Below are 12,546 nucleotides of genomic sequence, written 5' to 3'. Positions count from 1 at the left end.
AATTTAACATACCATAATCTTCCCGCTCTAACCTTCTCGTCGCACTTCACTGACGCACATCTCCACGGTAAGGGGTGCAGGAAACACTTTGACACTAGTTTGTCATACGATACCGATATAAAAATGCTGTAAGATAAATTGAAGAAAATCCATTAACTCTCTTTCGCCGAAAAATGCGATACCAAAACTCTAACGTACTCTCCAGCTAACAGTTATGGGTAACGACAGCAAGGAAGGGGCAAGGGCGCTCTAGAAGATACTCCGGAGTTGCGCTCCACGAAGCCCGAGTGTATTTGGCTTATCGGGTAATAGTCAGCACACTAATACGCTCAAGGTATCTATAAAAAAAAGTTTAAATTTGTGACATAGTGCTAATCAACGTATCTCGCATAAATAAACATCAAAAATAAAGTCAAAAGTTTATGTTTTTATGATAATGACAGCAAAAAATAATAATGAATGCGTAATTTATTCATCTATCATGTATATATAGGAGGGCTTAAGATATTAAATGATTAAATATTAAAGATATTAAATCGAAAGCGACAAAAATCCCCATCAAACTGATCTAATCACCAAACTGACATCACAACCACTGTTTTAACCACAACCCTCCCAAACCATGAAGCGTCGTTTTTTTCACGTCACCAGAATCTGAGTTGAGCAAAAAGAAGAGAGAATAAGCGAAAGAAATGCCCACTGGCAAACGATGTGACCTATAGAAACAACTTCCTCCTAGAGCTTCAGCGAAGGCAAAAACATGATCAAATGACAGCCCGACCGCGGTGTGTTGACCGTGTTGGGACGCGTTTGCTAGTTTAGCGTCTTGTCTGTTTTATGTTGTTGTTTTTGTTTTTGTGCGTTCGCCCTTCTACGAACAACGCGAGAATGGAGAATATAAGACGAACAAGAATGGCAGGAATAAAACGAAAAGGGTTGGGCATCGTGTGCAGCGAAACCGGATTCCAACATGCCACTATCGAAATGGGGTTTGTGCGAAGCAAGAAAAGAAGATTGATAATGATCTGTCTTTTGTTCATGCTAGAGCAACGATGTTGTGAGTCAGAGTGGTAATGGTGGATGTAATCAACCAACAAAATGAAATCCAAATACATGGATAGTTTCGAAAGCGTTCCATTATTTTATGGAAGTATTTTAACCCAAAAAAGGGAGTTTTCTTGCAAACGGTTTCGGGGTTGCCTATACTCGTGGCACAAAAAGCTTTCGACGATTTCTTGTATTGTGCATGTAAAGTATGGACTATAATTCCGTGTCAAGATATTTAACCTAATGAAGCATAGTTGACTGCTTTTTAATAGTATCCTCTTCATTAGCTTAACATCACCATTAAACAATAACCTAAAAATAACAATATTCCACGATATTTCGATGAGATTCATAGACAAACCGAAATTAACAAAACCAAATAAGACGGCTAAGCAGGGCGCGTATGTTGACGAGCAACATGTTGTATGCAAAAAAATGTTCTGGAAATCTACGTGTAAGATAACAAGCGTATGCGTGCGGCAAGAACTATGTCGCAACAGTTCGAAAATATTGTTGTACGTGTTGCAAAATGTTTCCTTTATTGCGGGCCAGTTGCTTGAAAAATAAGATCGATAGTTTTGCTTTACCGTTTGATGTGCTCGTTTGGTCGACAAGGAATTCCGCAGCCAATTCGCATTTCCGCATGTGTTTAGCCCATCCTTCCTTAAGGCGGGCTTTGGTTTAAATTTCTCGTCAAAATTTGGAAAATTATCCAAAACAATTTTTCGATTGCTTCAAATGGCAGCGGCTTTGTGTGCACGGTGGTACCCGAAACGCGGCTAAACGATACGAAATCTTTTTCGCGTAAAGATGCCAGGTTTTTGAATTTCACCTAGAGTTTTTGGTTTATCTACCGAGGCTTTCATGCGTGTTGTGTAACAATAGCATTTTCGCTAGAGCTTATTAATCCCAAATGAAAATAATATTACGGAACGATGAGCTCTTATTCTGAACGCATGCTTAATTTTAGCGACAGTTAAAAATGTCCATTCTCCGCTAAAATAGCTCACTATGATACTACAGCGCTTACCACAACTATATGGAAAGTCGTTTTCGCGATTTGCGGAAAATCCATAAGAAATAGATAAAGGAACAGTGAATGTATGAGTTGTGCAGAATACTATTTCACATCTTCGTATATTTTTTCAAATTTTTAACACATTTTTACACAACTTATAGCGGTCTAAGAGAACATCGATGGTGAAGTGGGTGGTGGGAGGAAAAAAATATCAGACTAGTATTAAATTCCTTAACTATGTATGTAACAACACCAAATATTTAGATTCTGCTAAAAAATCGTTGTTGAGCTTTTTGTGTCGCTTTTGTTGGATCGGATTAGTTTTGAACAGTTGTTCACAAAATTGATAAGGTTCTCATGGTAATTTCAAAATGGTTTTTGAAAAACTTTTTACATAATGGTTTGCATTTTCAAAACAATCATTACAGGCGAAAAACATTTTTTTGTGAATTTTTTTTGTATATAAAAAAACATATTTTAATAATTACTCTTATAAAACTTATAAAACCTTAAAAAAGTTATAAAAACACTTTTTAAAAATCGTTCAAAAATGTATTACTTTAAAACTTTTGTAGAATATGTTATTTATTTATGTATATGTTATTTTTGAACGATTTTTAAATGCGTTAGCTAGCACATAAAACCGGTTTTTCGAAGTGTTTTTATAGTTATGGTACGACCATAAATTTGTTTTTTCGTCATAAGTCGTGTAAAAACGTGTTAAAATAAATTGAAAAAAATATACGAAGATGTGAAATAGTATTCTGCACAACTCATACATTCACTGTTTTTATCTATCTCTTGTGGATTGTCCGCAAATCGCGAAAAACGACTGTCCATATAGTTGTGGTAGGCACTGTATCACATTCTAGCAAAAATAGGCAGTCACTACTCCCATCGCTTAGTTTCACATCAGAAACATAGCAATATTTATCGAGCAATAAAGCATTAATTGCCTCACAAACGCAAAATATCACTCGAAACAGCTACTAAAATAAACGGTTCCTCTGAAGCTAACATGAAACTTTGGTTTTAAAAATGTGTTTAATTTCACTTACTTTGGAGAACATAATTTTTAAAGAGAATTTAACCTTCACTAAAAAGCACACAAATTGCCTTTGATTTGCCTCTTTTGCAAAAATATATTTTTTTAAAATATAATAGATATTTTCACAATTTGTGTATGTTCAAAACCAAAGTATGTTTATTTAATTATTACATTTACCGCACAATTCGTAACAGATTGTATGAAAATATTCTAAAACACAAATATTCAGGATCAGAATTTTAATCTCTAAAAACTTGTTCGTTCACTGGAAGACTTACACCTTTAAGTTTACTGTTAACACTGCACTTTGCTGAAAATGATCACCACGACTCGTTTTGTTTTACGGTTTAACTACTAAATACATATATTTAAACCACACGAATTGCATGTAATTACATTCAAAAGAGATTTTTTGTAATTATTCATTGGAAAAAGGATGGGAATAACAAAATACACAGAAATTAGAGAATCATAACACAAGCGCTACTTTGCATGACATTGCCAAACACATTTAAAGAACAATAATATGCCACATGTAGAAATAATTATTAATTAGTACGATACTACCTGCGTTACGCGTTGCAGTTTGTTTTGACAAACAAATTCATTTCAGATCAATTTGGTAGTAATGTCTCGAGTCAACGAAAGAAGTCTCTAACAAGCTTGTATAATACCGATTTCGTTTCAGTTCGTGTAGCGCGGTTTTGTTTGATACTTTTCCGTTTGAATCAGATAATCGACACTTTAACCTAACGGAAAGCTGCTGGACAAAAAACTGTCTCTGTTTGAGTCAAGTAATGCAAATGACCTTAGTTAAGTTCGATATATCAAACCAGAGACAAATCGAGTTCTCTAACACGGAACATAACAGAAAATGAGCATTTTTGATACTTCTTCTCAAGCAGTTGAGTCACATAATCGGCACTTATAAGTTTTAACCGTAAGCCACTTTTTTTCACTAATCAACCACACCTTTTTTAATGTTATATTTGATGACGATTCCGCGTGAAAAATAAAGCCGTAAGCTTACAGATCTTACCACAACTTTGTCACAACCACTTGGTCAGAATACAGCGAATGGAACGAAATGCTTTTTTCACTATTTCTTGATGTACAGCACAGCACACAGAAAACTGGAACACTTAGCGGTTGGAAAATATTTTTTCAACTGATTTTTGCACAGCATCTCAAACGCACCCGAGTGGCTGCACGGCTGGGAAGTTTCTGTGGAGTTTTGTTCTCCGAAGCGGCTCGAATCGCTCTTACTCTCTCCCAATCTCTCGCACACAACCACACGCAAGCACATGCGCGAGTGTGTGCGTGAGCGGACTTGCGGTGGATGCAAAAGCGGTACCACACCATATCACCGTATGCTTTCCATCTCGTTTCTGCTCCCGGACGGCAGCTCATTTTGGAGCCGTCATAAGCGCACGCGTTTAGCGGTGGGGAGTCACTCGCCGTCACTCACACTTGACTCTGTGCAGCAAAGCCGCGGTACCGTTGCAGTTATCGAGCGGAGCGCGAACGATCTGGATTTGGTGAAGTCAAGTGGGAAGCGTGTAATCGTAGTGTGTGTGTATGTTTCATTGTACGTGTGTGAAATTTGGAAAAAAAAATCTCGGCACGGGGCTGATGTAAAGGCTCTTTCTGGTGCCCACCCGGTGTCCGTAAAACACAACTGCTTAGGAGCTTTAGTTTAAGGTAAAGGAGGAGGATACAGGGTAACGCCCGGATTTGCGGTCCAACGTGACTCAATGTCCTACGGCGGCGGCATGATGCTGCAACTGCGCTGACGCTTTCGATACGCATGATTGCGGATGAGTCATATCAAATGTGGCAGCAGGCTCACCCACAAAACCCGGCAAACGCCAGCAGGAGCAGTGTGAAGTGTAGTTTTGGCACCGATTGCCTAAAATCACTGCGCAGCGCAATGATAGTGCGGCGATAGTGTTGGTGACGATTTGCAGCCAACACAATCTTGCATGCTTTCTCACTCCACCCGCTTCGACTTCGGCGATTCAACGAGGAAAGCAAGATGTTTTTTTGATCCTTGTGAATCTGTTCTATGCTCCTCTAGCGTGTATTTATGCATGTGTGTGTGTGTGCGTGTGAGAGAGAGACGTGTGTGGCGTTGCATGTGGCGAAGAAATTCTTGCCAAATTCCAGAGCGGGGAAGGTCAAAATGTAGTGTGGTGCAAAACAAGATTCCTCAACCGTATGCGCGTTGTGTTCTGGAGTTTTTTTTATTGCGTTTTTACTGATGTCCCCCCTCTCCTCCCCACCACCTTTTCTTTTTTTATACTTCCAGAACAACTTACATCGTGTTCCCACTCGTCTAGGTAAGCCTTGTTTAAAGCTGGTTAATAATTAGTTAATAAGTTGTTATTAATTTTCAAATTGTGGAAGTTTTTGGACCTCGTGGTTTTTTTTCGCCTCTAACTCAATAACTGACTCGACCGTGTGAGACGCGGTCTCAGTGTTTTTGTACTCCGTTTTGCATCATTTGTCGCATATGTCCTTGCACACTGCCTTGCCGGTGTTGTAAGCGCGCGAGCGCGTGTGTGTTTTTTTTACCTGTTTGTTTTTTTCACACACTTGGCGACGCTGGGATTTGTGCCCACGAAAAATTTGCTCTTTTCCACGGAATAATTTCCTGGTGTCAACCTCGCGAGAGAAAACGTGCACACATTGGACGACATGTCATGTTACAAACGCTCCAGGAATTCGTCCATCTGTAGGCGTTGGCGTAAGTTGGTGTGTACCAGCCGTGTCAAACTCATTTCATCAGAGGGCCACAAGTACAAAATTTCAGTGATTCGCAAAGTTTTCAGTGATTCGCATTTCAGGGTCGCAAAGTTGAGAATGGAAAATAGTCCCCAATATTTATGTAAAATACTTTTTTAGATTTTTATTGTTAAACAAAGTGTCTTTTTGTTCTCCTCGCTTCTTATCTGGAATCGTTTGTTATGTACAAATTCGCGATGTTATTTTTATATGTGCTCTCTTTTATATGAGAAAAAATGTTTAATGTACATTCAATGTTATTATTAAAATAGGACATTTTTCATTACTCGCGTTCTGCTGCAGTTCTGCTAGAAAATATCTGTCAAACACACTTTTTCACTGAAGTAGGGGAAGTCTAGCAGCCTGTAGTGAATCTTTTTCAAGTAATCCGAGCTATCCATCGCTGGATGAATAACAAAAATATTTGCTTGCAATTTGACAGATCAAGAGAAAAATTGTAATAACACGTGTTTAAGCATTATTTTTCGCTAATCCTTTAGGCTTAAGCGTAATCATATAATTTTGGTTTTGATTTTTGGGGAGGTTGCAGAGTACATTAATTCGTCTTGCAGCATATGGGGTACAAATAATTCCAACCTGGCTTCAATCGCTTTTATTAACATTTATGGTGGCATTATTATGACAAAAAACAGAAGTGGTTCCAGTCGAACATCAATGATGTAAAATTCTAAGGTCAGAAAAAATTCGGACCCGAATGAATCCTTTACTCGGCAGTCGGGGGCATGGAGATTGTCAAAATCGGTGGGACAACCGATGACTCCAACGGTTCCGAATGGCTCTAAACGGCTCTATAGGCTTCGGACGGCACCGAACGGAACTGTTGGTTTGATTTCGCTGGATTCGAAGTCGGAGTAGCTAAGATCGGAAATGGTTTTGAGCCGTGGAAGCGATTCCGACAATCCAGCACTAGTTGTTGCGAAGTTTCCAATTGAGTGTATCTAGTTATTTTCATTCCTATTTCGTTTCTATGTAGTTGACGCAAATATATTTTTCCATATAGAATATGTAATAGAGTCTGCACAAAATTATGCAAAATTTTAGAGTTAAATCGAAACATAATACGACTTAGTTTGTATTCGATTTAATGTTTCTTAAGGGTCTCGGTTGCTCTGTACGTACGTGTAGCATAAGATAGTTAGATGTTATGGGTACCTCAATGTTAGTTTCGAAAAATATAGCAACACAATTATTATTGTTTTCTGGAAAATTTAATACACTTCGACAAATAGTATTAAAATATTTTTTGGTTTGCAGTGCCTTAAGCAATTCTCAAAATTGACGCGGCCCGTGGGCCGCCAGTTTAAATGTCTGGCGTAGCCGAACTTACATGGACAGAAAAGCGAAGAAAAAAATGGACTCTGAAATTGTTACTAATTTAACAGACAATGCCGGCAATCAGCTAGGTTCGAGATTCGAGGCTGTACGCAGCCAATGAATACGCACGGTTCGATCGCAGTGAAGCCTATCGTATGCCCACCTAAACACGGGCGATACCTAACTTACCTCGAACGCTCCTCCAACCGGAACGCTCGCTACGGGATTGATTGTTTCTCACCTGGAATTCGTGCCGGCATTATTGTTTTTTTTTTCGGACAGGTAACGCGTCTATAGTAATAGCGTATTTCTTTGGCTACTTTCCCCCAACCAATCGTTGTCGGTCAAAGACCTGCCTGTAGCACTAGTGGGCTCGGCTTACAGTGACTTTTTGCTTACCATATTTAGCAGGAGAGCCAGTCCTACGTATGGAGGCACGGTCCATTCGGGGTTTTCGAATCCACGAAGGGTATGTTGATCCGGTTGATTTCTTCCGGATCCATCAGCTCAATGCAGTGATGGAATGTGGGGTGTCGAGTGCCTTGAAGCCCCTTGCAAGTGTCGTAAGGAAATCTGTGCTCGACATTTCTCGACTACAGGGCACCCCGCGGTCACCTTGTCCGCTTAGCGATAAAACTCCCCCACACTGCCCGCAGCTGCGATATGCACTGCCTTTAGTGACGGGGTGTAAAGTTTTATGACTTTCGGTCGTTACTCGCTGTACGCTTTTGTATGGAGGCTTGGGGTATAGACCTGAAGCCGAATCGACAACGGGTGTCACTTGAAACATTCGTACAGTTTGTGCTGCGCATTGTTGTTGTTATTAGCTTCTCGATCGTCCGCCGGTTACCTCGATTGCATTATATTTTTTTTGTTTTAATTCGCTTCTGTCCTAGAAAAACGGATGTGTGAGCTCTTATTCCCTTCCGCTCCACTTGGCGATAGAATCTCTATGACATCATGGCGTACGTTTGTGGGCATGTTTTTTTTTTTTTTTGTTTTGCTTATTTTGTTCGGCTATTTCCGAAACACTTCTGCGCACTACCGCCAGACCCTCCCATCTAGCGAAGAGCGTGATGTCATGCGTATCAGGGCGAAGCTAGGGCGCGTATGGGTGTGTGTGTGTTGACGGTTGTTACAAAATGGATCGTTTCAATTACGGTTTGTGCGCTGTGGATTGGAAATGTGAGAAGTAAAGTTTGCAACGAACAGTGATGAAGCGAAGCAATGTAAATGATAGTGTAGCAAGTTTACTGCAATTATTCCAGTTCGGCACGACAACAACCGTAATTGTTCACAGCTTGGCCCGAACTCATACAGGAGGGAGGAGCTTCGTTTCATTCGATTATCTAAACATGCCTCAGTCATTGCACCGAATTTACTCGCAAGGTTTAATTGATTAAATTGAAAAAAAAAATTAATTAAAATATATCTTAAAACTTTTTAAACAGCAATCAACAACTACATTTTTCATTTGAAAGTGTATTTGAAACCGGCTGTGTATTTGAAAAAAAAAACACATTGGACATTGCGTCTCGTTTCGACAGTAGCGCAAGTGCAATGCGACAGAGTGCGAAAGCATATCGGACAGCTCGGTTCATGTGACCGACATACCTTCGTGAGATTAAAAAGTGAGAGAGAGTTGGAGTGAGTTTGAACAGTGTCAACCACCATTTTGAATAAAACAAAAAAAGTGAGAATGAGTTGGTGTGACCGTGCAACCAGACATTCCGCCAAATGGTGTCGCGCCGTGAAGCGTGAAGCCAATTTTGATGACATTCGATGATGTTTCGATAAAAAGCCCATGTCCGACGTTGTCTGTTAAATCCCGTATAAAATGTTGACAGGCCGTCCGATAAAATCGCATGCGATTTTACATGCGTCCGACAAATTATGGTTCGAATACATGGCATCACCGATCATCATCCGTTTGACGTAGATTATCTTTTTTGGACTAAATATACGTAATACATTTTCTGCTAATCCGACTGTTAAAGATGAGTGGACTATTTTATTTTCAAAAATTAAACTAATTCTTTCAAATATGTAGCTAATTTAGCTAACATGACAGAAATATCTTCAGCCAAATTCATAAACGATGCAGGCAAGTGAGTTTAAAAATCGCTCAATTTTTTGTTATGAAATGGACCAGGATCCAGCACTAGAAACTAGCACTAAACACCATCCAGACAAAAAGAGGAATTTTGCAACAATTTTGCAGGTCCTCAAGGTCCACTTCTATCTTCAAGGGACCTTAGGTTGCCCATACATCACATTGACATACATCACGCGACTTATTTTTAACAAAGCTTACTATACTGCGCGCTATCGTATGTGATTCTTAGGTCAGTTCTTTCGGTTCGGTGCTATTTATTGCTAGTTTTAAGCTATAGGATAAAATTGCTTGAATAAACAATAAAGATATTCCCCGATATACAGGTAGTCCCCGAGATACACAGTACCTCGCATACGTGGATTCGAAGATACGCGGTTTTCTAAAGTTGACATTTCTTGGAGCAAATTGTTCTGATTTGACACTTCAATTGTCAAATGCCAAATAAGTTCCCTGTGAATAGAATGTTCAATAAAACTATTTCAAAAGGTTTGAAACTGTTTTATTCAGTCAGAATCATATCAGATAAACAATAATGTGTCTAAAACCCAGGGCCGGTCTGATGGTACAGTCGTAAACTCGAACGACTTAACAACATGCCCGTCATGGGTTCAAGCCCCGAATAGACGTAGGAGTTACTATCCTGCTACGGTAACAAAAAGTCCCTGAAAGCCAGCTCACTTCACTAGTGGGTACAGGCAGGCCTTGACGGGCAGCGGTTTTTATTGCCAAAAGAAGAAGAAGTCTAAAACCACCCCCTACTTGCAAAATTATACGAAAATTAGTGATATTTTGGAAAAATCACAAGATTCGACCGATGCGGAAACTCGAGATACGCGGCATTTTGCGCCCTTTTGTGATCCCCATTAACCGTGTATCTCGGGGACCGCCCGTAAATGTTTATATTTCACGTGGGGCATAGCCAAAATGGGCATAGCTCAAAAACATACCATGTAAAACTATCATTTGAAGATCGTTTTATCTCCTTTTTCTGATTGAAATGCATTATAGTACTTTTAATAAATTTTAAAATATCGAATCAAAAAGTTTGTAACATTTCTTGCTTCAGCCGAAAAAAATCAATAATCCATGAGCTAAAACGATTGAGCCTGTGTTGAATCGGCGTTTGTTTACATATTGTTTAGGTTAAAATAATCTAAGGCAGCGCTCTAGCAGCAATCGAACACGACATCGAACATGAAAAATATATGGGATTTGACATGTTCGATTTGTTAAACAACCATGTTGATTCGCAAATTGATAAAAAAATATATCTTCTTGGCACATTCAATCGTCACCAGACCTCAGTTGGTTCCATACACGAACCGCGATTATCTCGCCTATCTGTCAGATTTTATAACAGAATTGACAGCTCAAGTCATACGCAATTTTCGCGGTACCGCGACGATCTCGGATCGTCTATTTCCAGCCTAACAGTTCATATATTTCATTGAACTATCACACACTTTTTCTCTTGGTTTAACAGTTTAGGGCTTCATGTGAAACTCCGCGAACATTTTTGTAGAATATGGCTCTTTTGATATCGAACTCCTTGTAAAAAAGCTGGACAGAATCGTAAAACTGCCCAATACAATATAACAGAATTAGATGTCACCGTGCAACCAGACATACTACATAATGACAATTTAACGCCGTGAAGAGTGAAAAAATATCCAAAATCAACATGGCAGAATCATTGCACGCCTAAATGTATGTATCCAACTGTCATACTGTGTGGTGCGATGACATTCGATGAAATGCCAAATTTTTACGCGCCCACACATGACGTTAAAATATTTGCCGTGTAATACGGACGTCACACGAAGCGTAAACTTTGGCATAAACTGAATTTCAGCCATACAACCCTATAATCTTTTGACAGGAAGTTTACGCTCTCCCATACAAATCAAGCGTAAACTTTTTGAGTTTACGCCTCTTGTGACGTCCGTATAAATGATTGGTTTTGTACGGACCTGTCATCGAATTGTGGCTGAACGCTTCACGGCACTTCGAAAATCTGAAATATTTCATGTTGGCAAAATTGCATGCAGTTTTGTGTGCAATTTTTTCCCATAGGGTGCCTCGTACACACGTTGTTTTGAGGGAATCGACCTCGCTCAAATACTCGAATAACACGGATAATGGGTCAAAGTATATATTTTATCATAAATTATTGAAGTTTTTTTTAAATTTATATTTGTATACGTGTTGGTAAAATCGAGTCAGTTTTTATTAACTTCAATATTTTTTCAATGAGAATATTGGAAATTTGCCATGAATTTTAACGTTTCTTGTCGGAAAATGTGCTCTGACAACGGGGTTTTAAATATCCTTCTCAGCACACAATGTCATCTTTGTATTGAACTGTCAGTTCTCAACAGCACGGATGAACGGACAGCCGGATAAACGGCGTCTCACTGTTGGACGAATCAAAAGTAAACTACTATGGATAGTTAATATGGAAGCTTCATACAGAGAAAGTATGATAAAACATAACATTATTCATCCTTTCTCACATAGAAATAGAATAAAAAATAAGAAGAAGAAGAAGAAAAAGAGAAGAGGATTTTGCAACCACCTAGTGAACGGATGTTCAAACTACGGCCCGCGGCCCTTCGAGAACCTCCCAAGTTACGAGAACACCCCTTTTTCAATACAACATTATAGAATTTCAGAAACAAGATCCTTGGTTAATGATATCAATCAATGTGCAATGTGATTGGTAATATAGGAGTTTATCTGTAAATATATCATCCAAGCAGGATTAAAAATTGGTAAGTCCTAGTATTAAAACTGATTCCCAAGATTCATCAGTTAAGGATTACCAACAAAGTGCAAGCGCAATATCGCTTCTTGCGATACCCTCTCTTTCTAAAGCGCCTACCACAGCGATACGGACAGTCGTTTTTCGCGATTGGCGGAAAATCCGTAAGAGATAGATAAAAACAGTGAATCTATGAGTTGTGCAGAATACTATTCTGCGTTCTCCGACCCTCCAAACATTTGACAAGTTTAGGCATAATGTTGATGCTACCTTTCCAAAACTTCGTTTGTTGTTGATGATATTCTAAAAACTTGTAGAATCAATGTTGAAACGATGTTCAATCTTCCTGACGTAACTTGCATCGACTCACCGGTTACATTTTTCACATTGACAGGCAGTTTATAGAAATCTAGAGCGATTGAAACTGCTACAATTTC

At 39.1% G+C, this 12,546-nt stretch overlaps 1 long non-coding RNA gene across 1 annotated transcript; it reads right to left on the bottom strand.

Moving 5' to 3' along the window:
* Nucleotides 1–27: 27 nt before the first annotated feature.
* LOC133394403 (uncharacterized) lies at nt 28–4,325 on the bottom strand. Its single transcript, XR_009766697.1, has 3 exons — nt 4,153–4,325; nt 199–338; nt 28–126 (listed from the first exon to the last, which is right to left on the bottom strand). It is a non-coding gene; the product is annotated as an uncharacterized LOC133394403 (long non-coding RNA).
* Between the last annotated feature and the right edge of the window lie 8,221 nt (nt 4,326–12,546).

Source organism: Anopheles gambiae, chromosome X (assembly GCF_943734735.2).
Source record: "Anopheles gambiae chromosome X, idAnoGambNW_F1_1, whole genome shotgun sequence".
NCBI lineage: Eukaryota > Metazoa > Arthropoda > Insecta > Diptera > Culicidae > Anopheles > Anopheles gambiae.
The sequence above is the reverse complement of the archived record's forward strand: the minus strand, read 5'-3'. Positions and strand labels throughout refer to the sequence as shown.